The sequence below is a fragment of the Anomaloglossus baeobatrachus genome, unplaced genomic scaffold, assembly GCF_048569485.1.
Source record: "Anomaloglossus baeobatrachus isolate aAnoBae1 unplaced genomic scaffold, aAnoBae1.hap1 Scaffold_4406, whole genome shotgun sequence".
Classification (NCBI taxonomy): Eukaryota; Metazoa; Chordata; class Amphibia; order Anura; family Aromobatidae; genus Anomaloglossus; species Anomaloglossus baeobatrachus.
In genome coordinates, this window is record NW_027443743.1 from 1 (window position 1) to 12,510 (window position 12,510).

At 38.1% G+C, this 12,510-nt stretch overlaps 11 non-coding genes across 11 annotated transcripts; all 11 read left to right on the forward strand.

The window, feature by feature from the left end:
* Positions 1 to 1,134: 1,134 nt before the first annotated feature.
* TRNAT-CGU (transfer RNA threonine (anticodon CGU)) lies at positions 1,135 to 1,208 on the forward strand. The gene has a single exon. It is a non-coding gene; the product is annotated as a tRNA-Thr (tRNA).
* Positions 1,209 to 2,835: 1,627 nt separating this feature from the next.
* On the forward strand, positions 2,836 to 2,909 carry TRNAT-CGU (transfer RNA threonine (anticodon CGU)). Its single transcript has one exon. It is a non-coding gene; the product is annotated as a tRNA-Thr (tRNA).
* Positions 2,910 to 3,686: 777 nt separating this feature from the next.
* Positions 3,687 to 3,760, forward strand: TRNAT-CGU (transfer RNA threonine (anticodon CGU)). The gene has a single exon. It is a non-coding gene; the product is annotated as a tRNA-Thr (tRNA).
* Positions 3,761 to 4,534: 774 nt separating this feature from the next.
* On the forward strand, positions 4,535 to 4,608 carry TRNAT-CGU (transfer RNA threonine (anticodon CGU)). The gene has a single exon. It is a non-coding gene; the product is annotated as a tRNA-Thr (tRNA).
* Positions 4,609 to 5,385: 777 nt separating this feature from the next.
* Positions 5,386 to 5,459, forward strand: TRNAT-CGU (transfer RNA threonine (anticodon CGU)). Its single transcript has one exon. It is a non-coding gene; the product is annotated as a tRNA-Thr (tRNA).
* Positions 5,460 to 6,236: 777 nt separating this feature from the next.
* Positions 6,237 to 6,310, forward strand: TRNAT-CGU (transfer RNA threonine (anticodon CGU)). The gene has a single exon. It is a non-coding gene; the product is annotated as a tRNA-Thr (tRNA).
* Positions 6,311 to 7,087: 777 nt separating this feature from the next.
* TRNAT-CGU (transfer RNA threonine (anticodon CGU)) lies at positions 7,088 to 7,161 on the forward strand. The gene has a single exon. It is a non-coding gene; the product is annotated as a tRNA-Thr (tRNA).
* A 777-nt stretch (positions 7,162 to 7,938) lies between these two features.
* Positions 7,939 to 8,012, forward strand: TRNAT-CGU (transfer RNA threonine (anticodon CGU)). Its single transcript has one exon. It is a non-coding gene; the product is annotated as a tRNA-Thr (tRNA).
* Positions 8,013 to 8,789: 777 nt separating this feature from the next.
* TRNAT-CGU (transfer RNA threonine (anticodon CGU)) lies at positions 8,790 to 8,863 on the forward strand. The gene has a single exon. It is a non-coding gene; the product is annotated as a tRNA-Thr (tRNA).
* A 1,628-nt stretch (positions 8,864 to 10,491) lies between these two features.
* Positions 10,492 to 10,565, forward strand: TRNAT-CGU (transfer RNA threonine (anticodon CGU)). Its single transcript has one exon. It is a non-coding gene; the product is annotated as a tRNA-Thr (tRNA).
* Positions 10,566 to 12,193: 1,628 nt separating this feature from the next.
* On the forward strand, positions 12,194 to 12,267 carry TRNAT-CGU (transfer RNA threonine (anticodon CGU)). Its single transcript has one exon. It is a non-coding gene; the product is annotated as a tRNA-Thr (tRNA).
* Positions 12,268 to 12,510: the final 243 nt, after the last annotated feature.

Sequence of the window (12,510 nt, forward strand, 5' to 3'; positions counted from 1 at the left end):
ATTGTGTATGAGCTTCTGGCAAAGTGGCTCTTATCATATCTACAACAGTGGATTATGTCAAGAGTTGGACAAGCTCAAACTTTATCAGAGATTAACCAAAGTTTAGGGTTTTAATATCAGTAATTCAATAAAGATTGTATTTTTTGTCACTATTGAAGCCCTAAAAATTAGTCCAGTAAAGAAAGAATTTGCATAAGTCGTCTATCTCTAGACATTCAAGGACACTGAAAGACATGAGGTGAGGGCGACTCTACCAGTAGTGCTTTTCTACTCTTACACAAAGTGGTGCTGTGGCTTAGTTGGTTAAAGCGCCTGTCTTGTAAACAGGAGATCCTGAGTTCGAATCTCAGCAGTGCCTTCTTTTCATAGCCTCTTACAGAAGTTTCTATGTTTAACAATGTACTTTCCTTGTAAAAATACTATAAAGTCAAACTTGTCTTTCTCATATCCCTTCCTTAGATAGTGCAATGGAGAGATTCTAAATCTGTGTTGTCAAAGTACTCAAAAGGAAGAAGATGTCAGCCAATGTAGGATGGCATCAAGCATGCCAAATGAAAACAGTGGGTTTACTTTTGCCAGACTGAAATGTTAGAAAAGTTTGATAGCAGCCTTCTTGAACAGGAAATGCTGGAAATATTCACTGCTTGGGCTGAAAAAGATAATTTAGAGTTTCAACATTGGAGATGAAGGTAACTTCAACAAGTATGGGATTCAAAAACCATGCATGCAGAGCACAATGGATTAGTAGTCATACGCCATAACCACTCGGCAGCTCGTCTACAGGAAGAGTCTGTAGCCAGATGATGTGATCTAATGAGGATTTTGACAAGTCTGTGCAATTTCACTAAAGATTGTGTATGAGCTTCTGGCAAAGTGGCTCTTATCATATCTACAACAGTGGATTATGTCAAGAGTTGGACAAGCTCAAACTTTATCAGAGATTAACCAAAGTTTAGGGTTTTAATATCAGTAATTCAATAAAGATTGTATTTTTTGTCACTATTGAAGCCCTAAAAATTAGTCCAGTAAAGAAAGAATTTGCATAAGTCGTCTATCTCTAGACATTCAAGGACACTGAAAGACATGAGGTGAGGGCGACTCTACCAGTAGTGCTTTTCTACTCTTACACAAAGTGGTGCTGTGGCTTAGTTGGTTAAAGCGCCTGTCTCGTAAACAGGAGATCCTGAGTTCTAATCTCAGCAGTGCCTTCTTTTCATAGCCTCAGTACTGAAGTTTCTATGTTTAACAGTGTACTTTCCTTGTAAAAATACTATAAAGTCAAACTTGTCTTTCTCATATCCCTTCCTTAGATAGTGCAATGGAGAGATTCTAAATCTGTGTTGTCAAAGTACTCAAAAGGAAGAAGATGTCAGCCAATGTAGGATGGCATCAAGCATGCCAAATGAAAACAGTGGGTTTACTTTTGCCAGACTGAAATGTTAGAAAAGTTTGATAGCAGCCTTCTTGAACAGGAAATGCTGGAAATATTCACTGCTTGGGCTGAAAAAGATAATTTAGAGTTTCAACATTGGAGATGAAGGTAACTTCAACAAGTATGGGATTCAAAAACCATGCATGCAGAGCACAATGGATTAGTAGTCATACGCCATAACCACTCGGCAGCTCGTCTACAGGAAGAGTCTGTAGCCAGATGATGTGATCTAATGAGGATTTTGACAAGTCTGTGCAATTTCACTAAAGATTGTGTATGAGCTTCTGGCAAAGTGGCTCTTATCATATCTACAACAGTGGATTATGTCAAGAGTTGGACAAGCTCAAACTTTATCAGAGATTAACCAAAGTTTAGGGTTTTAATATCAGTAATTCAATAAAGATTGTATTTTTTGTCACTATTGAAGCCCTAAAAATTAGTCCAGTAAAGAAAGAATTTGCATAAGTCGTCTATCTCTAGACATTCAAGGACACTGAAAGACATGAGGTGAGGGCGACTCTACCAGTAGTGCTTTTCTACTCTTACACAAAGTGGTGCTGTGGCTTAGTTGGTTAAAGCGCCTGTCTTGTAAACAGGAGATCCTGAGTTCGAATCTCAGCAGTGCCTTCTTTTCATAGCCTCTTACAGAAGTTTCTATGTTTAACAATGTACTTTCCTTGTAAAAATACTATAAAGTCAAACTTGTCTTTCTCATATCCCTTCCTTAGATAGTGCAATGGAGAGATTCTAAATCTGTGTTGTCAAAGTACTCAAAAGGAAGAAGATGTCAGCCAATGTAGGATGGCATCAAGCATGCCAAATGAAAACAGTGGGTTTACTTTTGCCAGACTGAAATGTTAGAAAAGTTTGATAGCAGCCTTCTTGAACAGGAAATGCTGGAAATATTCACTGCTTGGGCTGAAAAAGATAATTTAGAGTTTCAACATTGGAGATGAAGGTAACTTCAACAAGTATGGGATTCAAAAACCATGCATGCAGAGCACAATGGATTAGTAGTCATACGCCATAACCACTCGGCAGCTCGTCTACAGGAAGAGTCTGTAGCCAGATGATGTGATCTAATGAGGATTTTGACAAGTCTGTGCAATTTCACTAAAGATTGTGTATGAGCTTCTGGCAAAGTGGCTCTTATCATATCTACAACAGTGGATTATGTCAAGAGTTGGACAAGCTCAAACTTTATCAGAGATTAACCAAAGTTTAGGGTTTTAATATCAGTAATTCAATAAAGATTGTATTTTTTGTCACTATTGAAGCCCTAAAAATTAGTCCAGTAAAGAAAGAATTTGCATAAGTCGTCTATCTCTAGACATTCAAGGACACTGAAAGACATGAGGTGAGGGCGACTCTACCAGTAGTGCTTTTCTACTCTTACACAAAGTGGTGCTGTGGCTTAGTTGGTTAAAGCGCCTGTCTCGTAAACAGGAGATCCTGAGTTCTAATCTCAGCAGTGCCTTCTTTTCATAGCCTCAGTACTGAAGTTTCTATGTTTAACAGTGTACTTTCCTTGTAAAAATACTATAAAGTCAAACTTGTCTTTCTCATATCCCTTCCTTAGATAGTGCAATGGAGAGATTCTAAATCTGTGTTGTCAAAGTACTCAAAAGGAAGAAGATGTCAGCCAATGTAGGATGGCATCAAGCATGCCAAATGAAAACAGTGGGTTTACTTCTGCCAGACTGAAATGTTAGAAAAGTTTGATAGCAGCCTTCTTGAACAGGAAATGCTGGAAATATTCACTGCTTGGGCTGAAAAAGATAATTTAGAGTTTCAACATTGGAGATGAAGGTAACTTCAACAAGTATGGGATTCAAAAACCATGCATGCAGAGCACAATGGATTAGTAGTCATACGCAATAACCACTCGGCAGCTCGTCTACAGGAAGAGTCTGTAGCCAGATGATGTGATCTAATGAGGATTTTGACAAGTCTGTGCAATTTCACTAAAGATTATGTATGAGCTTCTGGCAAAGTGGCTCTTATCATATCTACAACAGTGGATTATGTCAAGAGTTGGACAAGCTCAAACTTTATCAGAGATTAACCAAAGTTTAGGGTTTTAATATCAGTAATTCAATAAAGATTGTATTTTTTGTCACTATTGAAGCCCTAAAAATTAGTCCAGTAAAGAAAGAATTTGCATAAGTCGTCTATCTCTAGACATTCAAGGACACTGAAAGACATGAGGTGAGGGCGACTCTACCAGTAGTGCTTTTCTACTCTTACACAAAGTGGTTCTGTGGCTTAGTTGGTTAAAGCGCCTGTCTCGTAAACAGGAGATCCTGAGTTCTAATCTCAGCAGTGCCTTCTTTTCATAGCCTCAGTACTGAAGTTTCTATGTTTAACAGTGTACTTTCCTTGTAAAAATACTATAAAGTCAAACTTGTCTTTCTCATATCCCTTCCTTAGATAGTGCAATGGAGAGATTCTAAATCTGTGTTGTCAAAGTACTCAAAAGGAAGATGTCAGCCAATGTAGGATGGCATCAAGCATGCCAAATGAAAACAGTGGGTTTACTTTTGCCAGACTGAAATGTTAGAAAAGTTTGATAGCAGCCTTCTTGAACAGGAAATGCTGGAAATATTCACTGCTTGGGCTGAAAAAGATAATTTAGAGTTTCAACATTGGAGATGAAGGTAACTTCAACAAGTATGGGATTCAAAAACCATGCATGCAGAGCACAATGGATTAGTAGTCATACGCAATAACCACTCGGCAGCTCGTCTACAGGAAGAGTCTGTAGCCAGATGATGTGATCTAATGAGGATTTTGACAAGTCTGTGCAATTTCACTAAAGATTATGTATGAGCTTCTGGCAAAGTGGCTCTTATCATATCTACAACAGTGGATTATGTCAAGAGTTGGACAAGCTCAAACTTTATCAGAGATTAACCAAAGTTTAGGGTTTTAATATCAGTAATTCAATAAAGATTGTATTTTTTGTCACTATTGAAGCCCTAAAAATTAGTCCAGTAAAGAAAGAATTTGCATAAGTCGTCTATCTCTAGACATTCAAGGACACTGAAAGACATGAGGTGAGGGTGACTCTACCAGTAGTGCTTTTCTACTCTTACACAAAGTGGTGCTGTGGCTTAGTTGGTTAAAGCACCTGTCTCGTAAACAGGAGATCCTGAGTTTGAATCTCAGCAGTGCCTTCTTTTCATAGCCTCAGTACTGAAGTTTCTATGTTTAACAGTGTACTTTCCTTGTAAAAATACTATAAAGTCAAACTTGTCTTTCTCATATACCTTCCTTAGATAGTGCAATGGAGAGATTCTAAATCTGTGTTGTCAAAGTACTCAAAAGGAAGAAGATGTCAGCCAATGTAGGATGGCATCAAGCATGCCAAATGAAAACAGTGGGTTTACTTTTGCCAGACTGAAATGTTAGAAAAGTTTGATAGCAGCCTTCTTGAACAGGAAATGCTGGAAATATTCACTGCTTGGGCTGAAAAAGATAATTTAGAGTTTCAACATTGGAGATGAAGGTAACTTCAACAAGTATGGGATTCAAAAACCATGCATGCAGAGCACAATGGATTAGTAGTCATACGCAATAACCACTCGGCAGCTCGTCTACAGGAAGAGTCTGTAGCCAGATGATGTGATCTAATGAGGATTTTGACAAGTCTGTGCAATTTCACTAAAGATTATGTATGAGCTTCTGGCAAAGTGGCTCTTATCATATCTACAACAGTGGATTATGTCAAGAGTTGGACAAGCTCAAACTTTATCAGAGATTAACCAAAGTTTAGGGTTTTAATATCAGTAATTCAATAAAGATTGTATTTTTTGTCACTATTGAAGCCCTAAAAATTAGTCCAGTAAAGAAAGAATTTGCATAAGTCGTCTATCTCTAGACATTCAAGGACACTGAAAGACATGAGGTGAGGGCGACTCTACCAGTAGTGCTTTTCTACTCTTACACAAAGTGGTGCTGTGGCTTAGTTGGTTAAAGCGCCTGTCTCGTAAACAGGAGATCCTGAGTTCGAATCTCAGCAGTGCCTTCTTTTCATAGCCTCAGTACTGAAGTTTCTATGTTTAACAGTGTACTTTCCTTGTAAAAATACTATAAAGTCAAACTTGTCTTTCTCATATCCCTTCCTTAGATAGTGCAATGGAGAGATTCTAAATCTGTGTTGTCAAAGTACTCAAAAGGAAGAAGATGTCAGCCAATGTAGGATGGCATCAAGCATGCCAAATGAAAACAGTGGGTTTACTTTTGCCAGACTGAAATGTTAGAAAAGTTTGATTGCAGCCTTCTTGAACAGGAAATGCTGGAAATACTCACTGCTTGGGCTGAAAAAGATAATTTAGAATTTCAACATTGGAGATGAAGGTAACTTCAACAAGTATGGGATTCAAAAACCATGCATGCAGAGCACAATGGAATAGTAGTCATACACAATAACCACTCGGCAGCTCGTCTACAGGAAGAGTCTGTAGCCAGATGATGTGATCTAATGAGGATTTTGACAAGTCTGTGCAATTTCACTAAAGATTATGTATGAGCTTCTGGCAAAGTGGCTCTTATCATATCTACAACAGTGGATTATGTCAAGAGTTGGACAAGCTCAAACTTTATCAGAGATTAACCAAAGTTTAGGGTTTTAATATCAGTAATTCAATAAAGATTGTATTTTTTGTCACTATTGAAGCCCTAAAAATTAGTCCAGTAAAGAAAGAATTTGCATAAGTCGTCTATCTCTAGACATTCAAGGACACTGAAAGACATGAGGTGAGGGTGACTCTACCAGTAGTGCTTTTCTACTCTTACACAAAGTGGTGCTGTGGCTTAGTTGGTTAAAGCACCTGTCTCGTAAACAGGAGATCCTGAGTTCGAATCTCAGCAGTGCCTTCTTTTCATAGCCTCAGTACTGAAGTTTCTATGTTTAACAGTGTACTTTCCTTGTAAAAATACTATAAAGTCAAACTTGTCTTTCTCATATCCCTTCCTTAGATAGTGCAATGGAGAGATTCTAAATCTGTGTTGTCAAAGTACTCAAAAGGAAGAAGATGTCAGCCAATGTAGGATGGCATCAAGCATGCCAAATGAAAACAGTGGGTTTACTTTTGCCAGACTGAAATGTTAGAAAAGTTTGATTGCAGCCTTCTTGAACAGGAAATGCTGGAAATACTCACTGCTTGGGCTGAAAAAGATAATTTAGAATTTCAACATTGGAGATGAAGGTAACTTCAACAAGTATGGGATTCAAAAACCATGCATGCAGAGCACAATGGAATAGTAGTCATACACAATAACCACTCGGCAGCTCGTCTACAGGAAGAGTCTGTAGCCAGATGATGTGATCTAATGAGAATTTTGACAAGTCTGTGCAATTTCACTAAAGATTATGTATGAGCTTCTGGCAAAGTGGCTCTTATCATATCTACAACAGTGGATTATGTCAAGAGTTGGACAAGCTCAAACTTTATCAGAGATTAACCAAAGTTTAGGGTTTTAATATCAGTAATTCAATAAAGATTGTATTTTTTGTCACTATTGAAGCCCTAAAAATTAGTCCAGTAAAGAAAGAATTTGCATAAGTCGTCTATCTCTAGACATTCAAGGACACTGAAAGACATGAGGTGAGGGTGACTCTACCAGTAGTGCTTTTCTACTCTTACACAAAGTGGTGCTGTGGCTTAGTTGGTTAAAGCACCTGTCTCGTAAACAGGAGATCCTGAGTTCGAATCTCAGCAGTGCCTTCTTTTCATAGCCTCAGTACTGAAGTTTCTATGTTTAACAGTGTACTTTCCTTGTAAAAATACTATAAAGTCAAACTTGTCTTTCTCATATCCCTTCCTTAGATAGTGCAATGGAGAGATTCTAAATCTGTGTTGTCAAAGTACTCAAAAGGAAGAAGATGTCAGCCAATGTAGGATGGCATCAAGCATGCCAAATGAAAACAGTGGGTTTACTTTTGCCAGACTGAAATGTTAGAAAAGTTTGATAGCAGCCTTCTTGAACAGGAAATGCTGGAAATATTCACTGCTTGGGCTGAAAAAGATAATTTAGAGTTTCAACATTGGAGATGAAGGTAACTTCAACAAGTATGGGATTCAAAAACCATGCATGCAGAGCACAATGGATTAGTAGTCATACGCAATAACCACTCGGCAGCTCGTCTACAGGAAGAGTCTGTAGCCAGATGATGTGATCTAATGAGGATTTTGACAAGTCTGTGCAATTTCACTAAAGATTATGTATGAGCTTCTGGCAAAGTGGCTCTTATCATATCTACAACAGTGGATTATGTCAAGAGTTGGACAAGCTCAAACTTTATCAGAGATTAACCAAAGTTTAGGGTTTTAATATCAGTAATTCAATAAAGATTGTATTTTTTGTCACTATTGAAGCCCTAAAAATTAGTCCAGTAAAGAAAGAATTTGCATAAGTCGTCTATCTCTAGACATTCAAGGACACTGAAAGACATGAGGTGAGGGCGACTCTACCAGTAGTGCTTTTCTACTCTTACACAAAGTGGTGCTGTGGCTTAGTTGGTTAAAGCGCCTGTCTCGTAAACAGGAGATCCTGAGTTCGAATCTCAGCAGTGCCTTCTTTTCATAGCCTCAGTACTGAAGTTTCTATGTTTAACAGTGTACTTTCCTTGTAAAAATACTATAAAGTCAAACTTGTCTTTCTCATATCCCTTCCTTAGATAGTGCAATGGAGAGGTTCTAAATCTGTGTTGTCAAAGTACTCAAAAGGAAGAAGATGTCAGCCAATGTAGGATGGCATCAAGCATGCCAAATGAAAACAGTGGGTTTACTTTTGCCAGACTGAAATGTTAGAAAAGTTTGATAGCAGCCTTCTTGAACAGGAAATGCTGGAAATATTCACTGCTTGGGCTGAAAAAGATAATTTAGAGTTTCAACATTGGAGATGAAGGTAACTTCAACAAGTATGGGATTCAAAAACCATGCATGCAGAGCACAATGGATTAGTAGTCATACGCAATAACCACTCGGCAGCTCGTCTACAGGAAGAGTCTGTAGCCAGATGATGTGATCTAATGAGGATTTTGACAAGTCTGTGCAATTTCACTAAAGATTATGTATGAGCTTCTGGCAAAGTGGCTCTTATCATATCTACAACAGTGGATTATGTCAAGAGTTGGAAAAGCTCAAACTTTATCAGAGATTAACCAAAGTTTAGGGTTTTAATATCAGTAATTCAATAAAGATTGTATTTTTTGTCACTATTGAAGCCTTAAAAATTAGTCCAGTAAAGAAAGAATTTGCATAAGTCGTCTATCTCTAGACATTCAAGGACACTGAAAGACATGAGGTGAGGGCGACTCTACCAGTAGTGCTTTTCTACTCTTACACAAAGTGGTGCTGTGGCTTAGTTGGTTAAAGCGCCTGTCTCGTAAACAGGAGATCCTGAGTTCGAATCTCAGCAGTGCCTTCTTTTCATAGCCTCAGTACTGAAGTTTCTATGTTTAACAGTGTACTTTCCTTGTAAAAATACTATAAAGTCAAACTTGTCTTTCTCATATCCCTTCCTTAGATAGTGCAATGGAGAGATTCTAAATCTGTGTTGTCAAAGTACTCAAAAGGAAGAAGATGTCAGCCAATGTAGGATGGCATCAAGCATGCCAAATGAAAACAGTGGGTTTACTTTTGCCAGACTGAAATGTTAGAAAAGTTTGATTGCAGCCTTCTTGAACAGGAAATGCTGGAAATACTCACTGCTTGGGCTGAAAAAGATAATTTAGAGTTTCAACATTGGAGATGAAGGTAACTTCAACAAGTATGGGATTCAAAAACCATGCATGCAGAGCACAATGGATTAGTAGTCATACGCCATAACCACTCGGCAGCTCGTCTACAGGAAGAGTCTGTAGCCAGATGATGTGATCTAATGAGGATTTTGACAAGTCTGTGCAATTTCACTAAAGATTGTGTATGAGCTTCTGGCAAAGTGGCTCTTATCATATCTACAACAGTGGATTATGTCAAGAGTTGGACAAGTTCAAACTTTATCAGAGATTAACCAAAGTTTAGGGTTTTAATATCAATAATTCAATAAAGATTGTATTTTTTGTCACTATTGAAGCCCTGAAAATTAGTCCAGTAAAGAAAGAATTTGCATTAGTCGTCTATCTCTAGACATTTAAGGACACTGAAAGACATGAGGTGAGGGCGACTCTACCAGTAGTGCTTTTCTAATCTTACTCAAAGTGGTGCTGTGGCTTAGTTGGTTAAAGCGCCTGTCTTGTAAACAGGAGATCCTGAGTTCGAATCTCAGCAGTGCCTTCTTTTCATAGCCTCAGTACTGAAGTTTCTATGTTTAACAAAGTACTTTCCTTGTAAAAATACTATAAAGTCAAACTTGTCTTTCTCATATCCCTTCCTTAGATAGTGCAATGGAGAGATTCTAAATCTGTGTTGTCAAAGTACTCAAAAGGAAGAAGATGTCAGCCAATGTAGGATGGCATCAAGCATGCCAAATGAAAACAGTGGGTTTACTTTTGCCAGACTGAAATGTTAGAAAAGTTTGATTGCAGCCTTCTTGAACAGGAAATGCTGGAAATACTCACTGCTTGGGCTGAAAAAGATAATTTAGAGTTTCAACATTGGAGATGAAGGTAACTTCAACAAGTATGGGATTCAAAAACCATGCATGCAGAGCACAATGGATTAGTAGTCATACGCAATAACCACTCGGCAGCTCGTCTACAGGAAGAGTCTGTAGCCAGATGATGTGATCTAATGAGGATTTTGACAAGTCTGTGCAATTTCACTAAAGATTATGTATGAGCTTCTGGCAAAGTGGCTCTTATCATATCTACAACAGTGGATTATGTCAAGAGTTGGACAAGCTCAAACTTTATCAGAGATTAACCAAAGTTTAGGGTTTTAATATCAGTAATTCAATAAAGATTGTATTTTTTGTCACTATTGAAGCCCTAAAAATTAGTCCAGTAAAGAAAGAATTTGCATAAGTCGTCTATCTCTAGACATTCAAGGACACTGAAAGACATGAGGTGAGGGCGACTCTACCAGTAGTGCTTTTCTACTCTTACACAAAGTGGTGCTGTGGCTTAGTTGGTTAAAGCGCCTGTCTCGTAAACAGGAGATCCTGAGTTCGAATCTCAGCAGTGCCTTTTTTTCATAGCCTCAGTACTGAAGTTTCTATGTTTAACAGTGTACTTTCCTTGTAAAAATACTATAAAGTCAAACTTGTCTTTCTCATATCCCTTCCTTAGATAGTGCAATGGAGAGATTCTAAATCTGTGTTGTCAAAGTACTCAAAAGGAAGAAGATGTCAGCCAATGTAGGATGGCATCAAGCATGCCAAATGAAAACAGTGGGTTTACTTTTGCCAGACTGAAATGTTAGAAAAGTTTGATTGCAGCCTTCTTGAACAGGAAATGCTGGAAATACTCACTGCTTGGGCTGAAAAAGATAATTTAGAGTTTCAACATTGGAGATGAAGGTAACTTCAACAAGTATGGGATTCAAAAACCATGCATGCAGAGCACAATGGATTAGTAGTCATACGCAATAACCACTCGGCAGCTCGTCTACAGGAAGAGTCTGTAGCCAGATGATGTGATCTAATGAGGATTTTGACAAGTCTGTCCAATTTCACTAAAGATTATGTATGAGCTTCTGGCAAAGTGGCTCTTATCATATCTACAACAGTGGATTATGTCAAGAGTTGGACAAGCTCAAACTTTATCAGAGATTAACCAAAGTTTAGGGTTTTAATATCAGTAATTCAATAAAGATTGTATTTTTTGTCACTATTGAAGCCCTAAAAATTAGTCCAGTAAAGAAAGAATTTGCATAAGTCGTCTATCTCTAGACATTCAAGGACACTGAAAGACATGAGGTGAGGGCGACTCTACCAGTAGTGCTTTTCTACTCTTACACAAAGTGGTGCTGTGGCTTAGTTGGTTAAAGCGCCTGTCTCATAAACAGGAGATCCTGAGTTCGAATCTCAGCAGTGCCTTCTTTTCATAGCCTCAGTACTGAAGTTTCTATGTTTAACAGTGTACTTTCCTTGTAAAAATACTATAAAGTCAAACTTGTCTTTCTCATATCCCTTCCTAAGATAGTGCAATGGAGAGATTCTAAATCTGTGTTGTCAAAGTACTCAAAAGGAAGAAGATGTCAGCCAATGTAGGATGGCATCAAGCATGCCAAATGAAAACAGTGGGTTTACTTTTGCCAGACTGAAATGTTAGAAAAGTTTGATTGCAGCCTTCTTGAACAGGAAATGCTGGAAATACTCACTGCTTGGGCTGAAAAAGATAATTTAGAGTTTCAACATTGGAGATGAAGGTAACTTCAACAAGTATGGGATTCAAAAACCATGCATGCAGAGCACAATGGATTAGTAGTCATACGCCATAACCACTCGGCAGCTCGTCTACAGGAAGAGTCTGTAGCCAGATGATGTGATCTAATGAGGATTTTGACAAGTCTGTGCAATTTCACTAAAGATTGTGTATGAGCTTCTGGCAAAGTGGCTCTTATCATATCTGCAACAGTGGATTATGTCAAGAGTTGGACAAGCTCAAACTTTATCAGAGATTAACCAAAGTTTAGGGTTTTAATATCAGTAATTCAATAAAGATTGTATTCTTTGTCACTATTGAAGCCCTAAAAATTAGTCCAGTAAAGAAAGAATTTGCATAAGTCGTCTATCTCTAGACATTCAAGGACACTGAAAGACATGAGGTGAGGGCGACTCTACCAGTAGTGCTTTTCTACTCTTACACAAATTGGTGCTGTGGCTTAGTTGGTTAAAGCGCCTGTCTCGTAAACAGGAGATCCTGAGTTCGAATCTCAGCAGTGCCTTCTTTTCAAAGCCTCAGTACTGAAGTTTCTATGTTTAACAGTGTACTTTCCTTGTAAAAATACTATAAAGTCAAACTTGTCTTTCTCATATCCCTTCCTTAGATAGTGCAATGGAGAGATTCTAAATCTGTGTTGTCAAAGTACTCAAAAGGAAGAAGATGTCAGCCAATGTAGGATGGCATCAAGCATGCCAAATGAAAACAGTGGGTTTACTTTTGCCAGACTGAAATGTTAGAAAAGTTT